Source organism: Spea bombifrons, chromosome 4 (genome assembly GCF_027358695.1).
Source record: "Spea bombifrons isolate aSpeBom1 chromosome 4, aSpeBom1.2.pri, whole genome shotgun sequence".
In the NCBI taxonomy this organism is placed as follows: Eukaryota; Metazoa; Chordata; class Amphibia; order Anura; family Pelobatidae; genus Spea; species Spea bombifrons.
In genome coordinates this window covers 15,655,193-15,662,393 of record NC_071090.1, presented here as the reverse complement: position 1 = coordinate 15,662,393, position 7,201 = coordinate 15,655,193, and the positions used below count along the sequence as shown (strand labels likewise).

The following is a 7,201-nucleotide window of genomic DNA, read 5'->3' as shown; positions in this document are numbered from 1 at the left end:
GCCACTCTGCCTCCTGAAATGCCTTATACCTCCCTATATGCCACTCTGCACCATAATATGCCTTTTAACCCCCTAAATGCCAGAGTGGCATATAGTATAAGGCATTTCGGGAGGCAGAGTGGCACATAGGGGGTCAAAAGGCATATCATGCGACACAGTGGCATATAGATGGTTAAAAGGCATATCATGGGGCACAGTGGCATATAGGGGGTATAAGGCATTTCTGGGGCAGAGTGACAAGCCCGGTTGGAAAAAAAGGAAATAAAAACAAAATATTTTTCTCAATCATAGCTTTTATTAAAAAAAATAGTTCACATAGTTTACATGAATTAACACTTACTGATAGAACTTTTTCCTATAGGATCGTCTTATATTCAGGCTTTTTCTTTTTTTCATAAATTAATATTCAGATTTTGGGGGGTCGTCTTATAATCAGGGTTGTCTTATAATTGAGCAGATTGAGCAGATTGAGCAGTAATGGGGATGTCCCCCAGTCCCCATGGAATCTGGGGGTATTCCCTTCCCTAAATCACCCTCACGGGGGTGTCGAGGGTGATTTAAGTGAAATTACCCTGCTCAGGGCTACTGAAAGAATAGGGTCATCACTCCGGGGTGTCCCCATTCTTAAATCATCAACCCGCAGTATATAAAATGTAAAAAACAATATTTCTTAAACATTGAGGGGGTCTCCGTAACAAGGGGGACACACCAATTGGGGACTATGACCCGCCCACAGACCTATGCCCCCCATATTTAACATATTTAGGGGGGGTTGGAGGCATTAAAGTAATATATATACTGTTTATACTTCATTATACTGCAAACCTACAGTTGTACTTCAATGTACTGCAGTTTTAGTATGTTTCTACTTCAATGTACCGCAGTTTTACTTCAATATATTGCAAACCTTGACAAGCGCATAGTTGAGTTTGTGCCCCAGGAAGATCGTACCCCTATACCCAAATAATGACTCAGACACTTTACTTGGGTGCAAAATATTTTGTCCACAGCTTTATTAACATATATACAATATTTAGAGGTCATTGTCACCCCAGCCACCCCGGTTAACATTATTAACAGTTTACATCTTATTAACACTGACAATGACCTCACATAACCAATAAATTAACCATATAATGGCACCAACACATACCAGGTGCCTCCACATTAACATATTAACATATTAACATATTGACCACAATAGGGATATACCGAGACACCCCTACCAGACCGTTTAACCAAATTATAATTATGTAGGGGCATACCGAGACACCCCTACACCACCGATTTAACCAAATTACCACTGCAGGGGCATACCGAGACACCCCCACACCACCAATTTAACCACACACCAATGCAGGGGCATACCGAGACACCCCTACACCACCCCAGGTTCTGAGCCACAGGCCAGCTCGAAACCTACACCAATAACTTGAACCAAGTCAAATTATTAACCAAAAACATAACAAAACACCGTATTAGGCAATAATCCCCAACTAACCCCGCCACAGGCCAGACCTTGAACCCCTCAAGCCGTCTGAGCCCCGCCAAACCGAAAAAACAAAGCTTGGGTTAACGCGTCCTGAAAACCCAAATTCAAAAAATCCAGGCCCACATCAGATAAGTGGACACCGTCCTCCCTAAAATAGCCAGGCAACAGGGACTCCAACTCCCAATGCCGTATCATCAGGCCACCACATCGCCTAATAAAGCTCGCCATGAGCTTATTCACCTTACCCTTGCACCGCGCAAGGGCATCCGCATCACGTGCATGCCTCCAGTGTAACCTCGGAACAATCTCCGACCATACAACCAACACCCGAGGAACTAAAGCCCTCAACCTCTCCACATCCCGTTTCATCCGCCAAACTAATTCCTTCTGGGGAACCACACCTAAATCGTTACCTCCCGCATGGAACAAAACAATGTCCGGAACCCCCTCATCCCTGAAACGAACCGACTCCCAACGCCCCAACTTCTTGACCAGATCATCACCGAACCCCATCTGTGCCGCTACCGTAGCAGCCCCGATACGAAAAGAGTGTGTACCAAATTGACGCGGATCCAAACCCGCGCACTCCAAGCATACACGAAAGATAATTAAAAATTGAAACCGAGAAAAAGCCGACCCGTTCTCATGTAAGAGAAAAGGTCCCACCACAGCAGGGCGATGAGCCAAGTATTCAGAACAACCCCGAACTGGACACATCATGGACCCAGGCCACGGATACAATACGACATCACACCCCTTCCCAAGCACATCCGTCTTGGACCGCCGTAAACGAATAGACACCATGTCCTCGCTGACCAGCACGTCAGACCTCTGAAGACCCCCACCTCCAGCCCGACTCCTACTCACCAGCTCCCCTATCCGGAAAGCTCCGAAAAACGCCAAAATGAATGCCAACCCAAACAACCTGGACTCATAAACTGAAAAACACACCAATGGCAAAACATCCAACACTTTCTGCAACACCTGCACAGAAACCGGGCGCCTAGTGTCACCAACACCAACCCGCCTCCGAAATCCCTTTAAAGCCTGGCGAACCAAAAATTCCTTAGTCTGATCCTTCCAACCCTTAAGTTTGAACAAAAACGCCAAGGCCGACATATTCCTTCCCAAGACCGCGGAGGAAGCCCCCTTTGAAACCAAATCAAACAGGAACCACAACAGCACATCCAACTGCTCCGCTGCAGTACTCACCGACCCAACGCAGGAAACCATCCTGTCCCAATCGTCCCAAACCTTACCATAAGCCGACCACGTTACCGGCGCCAACGATGCCCTCACGCCTCCAGCAAGCAACTCGTCCCTAATTGCCACATCTCGTCCGGACAGACCAGACCCGAATCCTGAGCCCCGGGCGCCACCTCGCGGAACCGTTCCCACTGAAAACGAGACAGGGAATCCGCTATTACATTTAAAAAGCCCGGGACATGCTCAGCCCGAAACACCACATTAAGAGACATACAGAGCAGAACAAACCTCCGCAACAACCGAACCACTGCCATAGAAGAAGCCGACAGCCGAATTACCGCATGAACCACTGCCATATTATCCTTCTTATCACGAAACGAATCGCCCCACAAAGACAAGGCGACCACCAAAGGAAAAAACTCCAAAAACGCTAAGTTGCGCATGAGCGGACTATCCCTCCAAGAATCCGGCCAACGTTCCGCACACCAATGGCCCTGAAAATACGCCCCAAAACCAACACTCCCCGAAGCGTCAGTATAAAGTTCCAACTCTTTGGCGGACACCGACTCCCTTCGAAAAAACACCGTACCATTAAAATGTTGCAAAAACACCTCCCACACCTCCAAATCAGCTCTCATAGCTGCCGAAACCCATACAAAATGATGCGCCAACTGGACACCCGAAGTGGCCCTTGACAAACTCCGAATGAAAATCCTGCCCATGGGTATGGCCCTACACGCAAAATTCAAACGACCAATCAAGGATTGTAACTGCCGTAGGGTTACCTTCCGAACACCACGAAACTCATGAACCACATCCCTAAGCGCCCGCAGCTTATCTTGCGGCAGCCTGCATTCACCCGCAACCGAGTCAATTTCCAAGCCCAAAAAACTCAAACAGGTAGTAGGACCCTCGGTTTTGTCCGCAGCCAGCGGGACGCCAAACGACCCGGCCACCCACTCCAACATCCGTAACAAGTAACCACACTCCCCAGATCCGCACTGACCCACACAAAGTAAGTCATCCAGATAGTGAACCAAAAACCGACTCCCTGCCTCCATCCTGACCACCCACTCGATGAACGAACTGAACTTCTCAAAATAAGAACAAGAGATGGAGCAACCCATAGGGAGACACAAATCGACAAAATACTGACCCTCAAAATAACAACCCAACAGATGATGACAATCCGGGTGAATTGGCAACAAACGAAACGCCGATTCAATATCGGCCTTAGCCATAAGGGCATTAGGGCCCGCCTTCCTAACCAACTCGACAGCCTGGTCAAATGATGCATAGGACACGGAACACAGCACCTCATCAATGTCATCGTTCACCGACAAACCCTTCGGGTATGACAGGTGATGGATCAACCTGTACTTCCCAACTTCCTTCTTAGGTACCACCCCCAATGGTGACAGACGTAAATTATCCAGAGGGGGAGAAGAAAAAGGACCCGCTATCCTGCCCAAAGAGACTTCCTTTGCCAACTTGTCCCTCACCACCTCTGGAAACTCCAAAACCGACTTCAAATTCCGATTACAACTTCGAAATTGCCTAACAGAAAAAGGAATGTAAAACCCATAACGAAAACCGTCACACAACAACTGAGCCGCTTCACGATTACCGTAACGGCTTAGCCAGGGCAGCATCGCGTTTAACCTCACCGGGGTTAGCCCCAGAGGAAGCGGCCCCGGACCCGGAAGACGTAGTTCCCCGAGACTCCTCCAGATTTACCCTTCTTGAAACACTTCGTGAAACTATGGGCACCCCCACAACCGGAACATTCATGCTTGAACTTGCAAGCAGACCCCCACTTACAATGGCTGTCGTTGAACAGCCAACAAAAACCTTTTCTATTGACGGCCGACGCGGAACTGTGCCCGCCCGCGCCGGCCCCCGACTGAAAGGGCTGCGCCTTCTGCGCCATCATAAGCCTCATCCACAATGGCAGGTCCATCTGGTCCCACCGCATACCTGAACCGCTGCCTAAACTGCTCGTCGTATTTCCACCACGCCAGACCCCCATACGTCCTATACGCTTCCCAGATACCATCCAAGTAACAAAAAAGAGGAGAGCACAAATTAGGCGACTTCTCCCCAATAACACTAGCCAATATACAAAATGCCCTCAACCAGTTACCAAACGACTTAGGAATCTTCCTGTAACGCTTTTTCTTTTCCTCCTCCTCCTTCTTAGCATCCTTCTTATCCTCCTCTTTCAAATATATAAACTCCTCCAAAGGCAACAAAGAAAATATCTCCACAAAATCCCCTTTCCAAATCTTATCCTTAACATCCTGCTTCAGATGAACCCCCAGGGGGCCAGCAAAAGAAACATAGGCATTCTGCCTAGCCGAATCAGGAATCCCACCTGTCAATTCTGCCCTCTCGACACTAACCGAAGAAGCCCCCGAGACCAAAGCCTCACCACTATCCACTCCTTCCACTTCTGGCACAACTACCGCACCGCCTGCTCCCACACCGGAGCCAACCGGAGACCACACCTGACCACAACCAGAACCCACCTGAGACCCCTTCTGCAGAGACCCCAACAAACCCTTCAAACCATCTAACAATTGTCGGGTTTCAACCATAGTGCTAGACTCACCACCGGAACCTCTGGCTGCAGCTCCAAACCCCGAGGCTGCATCCTGGCCGCCGCCATCATGAGAATCTCTTGGCAAGGCCGCACTCCTATCACCCCCAGCCGCCGCAGAAGGACGTCGCTGAGGACCCGAGCCATGACCTCCGTCTGCACCGCAAGACCTAGAAGGAGATAAAATACGAGGCACAGAAAAAGATTCCCCACGAACAGACGAACCACGCCGAACAGGAATCCGAGACCGAAAACCACTAACATCCCCAACCTCCCTCCCCGGACTCCTACTGGGAGACCTAGACCTATCACAAGCCCTACTCAAACCTCTACCTAAACCCCCCGACGAAGACAGCGCCTCAATACTATCCCTAAGAAAAGCAACATCCTGCACCTGACTCTCAAACCCCAAAGTCCGGCCACCGCGACCCACCTGCCTAGAACTAGCCTCCTCAACCAACAACCCAACATCCTGCGTCACACGCTGTGCCCAGCCCAACGAAGTGGCCGTAAAACCGGAGACGGCACCACGGGGCCGCCCGAGGCCCGCCGCGAAACTCTCATCACCTCCAGTCAGCTGCTCAGCCGCTGAAACGGCACCTTCCCCGCACCGAAGGCCCGCCGAAAACGCTCGGGGGCTGCCACTAACCCTCAACGCTGCAGAAGCCGCTCCCTCCTCCTCCGACGAGCACGACGGAGAATTCCCGCCACTGCGCACCTCAGGGGCAGACGCACCACCAACCACGCTGCCACCTGTCTCACCCCCCGCTGACCTAACAGCACCCCTCGACCTCCCGGGGCCCGCCGCACTCGCTTCCGCATACCTGCCAACGTAGCCGCGACCCACACCAGCCATGTTGACCTCCAACCGCTGCTGTTCCGTCAGGGCCCGATGAAAACCGCGGGGCGCCCGCGAAGTACCACTCCCACGAACACCAGCTCCGCTCCGGCCTCCAACACTCTCGTCGCGCCTGTCTCCTGAACGGCTCCGGACCCGACGTCCACCAGATGACAGCTCCGGGCTCAAGCGCTCCGGAGGCCGAGTGCACCGCACAGGTCGACCCGACGAAGGAACCTCCACGACGTCCAACACAGGTGCCAACTGCTCCCTCAGCCAACCGGTACCACGTTCCTTCGTAGCCATCCGAAGCCCCTCCAGAATCTCCTCAATTTCCCGCTCCATCTGCAAAATAAAGCAAAAGCCTCTCCGAACCAAATTGCTCAATACAGAACAACCAGGATTTGGATAAGCAGTTAAGTGACAGTTTACAAAATTGTTGCCACTTATATACCCTATTAATAACCCCACCCATAACAACTCTAAGCCAATTAAATTAAATCCTTCCTTTTTGCACACCACCTAGCTCTGTCAAGGCCCACTCCGCCTAAGCTGCGCTGCTCCATGGGCTTCAAGAGTTGTACTTCAATGTACTGCAGTTTTACTGCATTTGTACTTGAATGTACTGCAGTTTTACTTCAATATATTGCAAACCTAAAGTTGTACTTCAATGTACTGCAGTTTTACTGCATTTGTACTTCAATTTACTGCAGTTTTACTGCAGTTACTGCAGTTTTTTTTGTAAGGGTCATTCAGACAATTCATCCACATATTAACTCATGCGCTCCCTCAATCAGACAACTCATGCTCTCCCTCATTCAGACAATGCATCCACACATTAATTCACACTCTTTACTTATTTCAATATTCTTACTACCCTCTTCCTCACTATCTACCCCCTCTCCCTCCCTTATCACTTTCTACCCTCTCTCCCTACTCATTATCTACCCTCTCCCCCTTTGTAGTTCTCTCACATTTAGGTCCAGCGACAGGAGCACAAGGCTTCTGTCTTCCTGCTCTGCTGCAGTGACCGCTGCTTCACTGCTGAGCGCCGGAATATGACGTC

The 7,201-nt window shown here is 50.2% G+C and overlaps 1 long non-coding RNA gene across 1 annotated transcript; it reads right to left on the bottom strand.

Annotated features, from left to right (window-relative positions):
* Positions 1-275: 275 nt before the first annotated feature.
* Positions 276-6,844, bottom strand: LOC128492735 (uncharacterized). The gene is made up of 2 exons (XR_008354131.1): positions 6,790-6,844; positions 276-825 (listed from the first exon to the last, which is right to left on the bottom strand). It is a non-coding gene; the product is annotated as an uncharacterized LOC128492735 (long non-coding RNA).
* Positions 6,845-7,201: the final 357 nt, after the last annotated feature.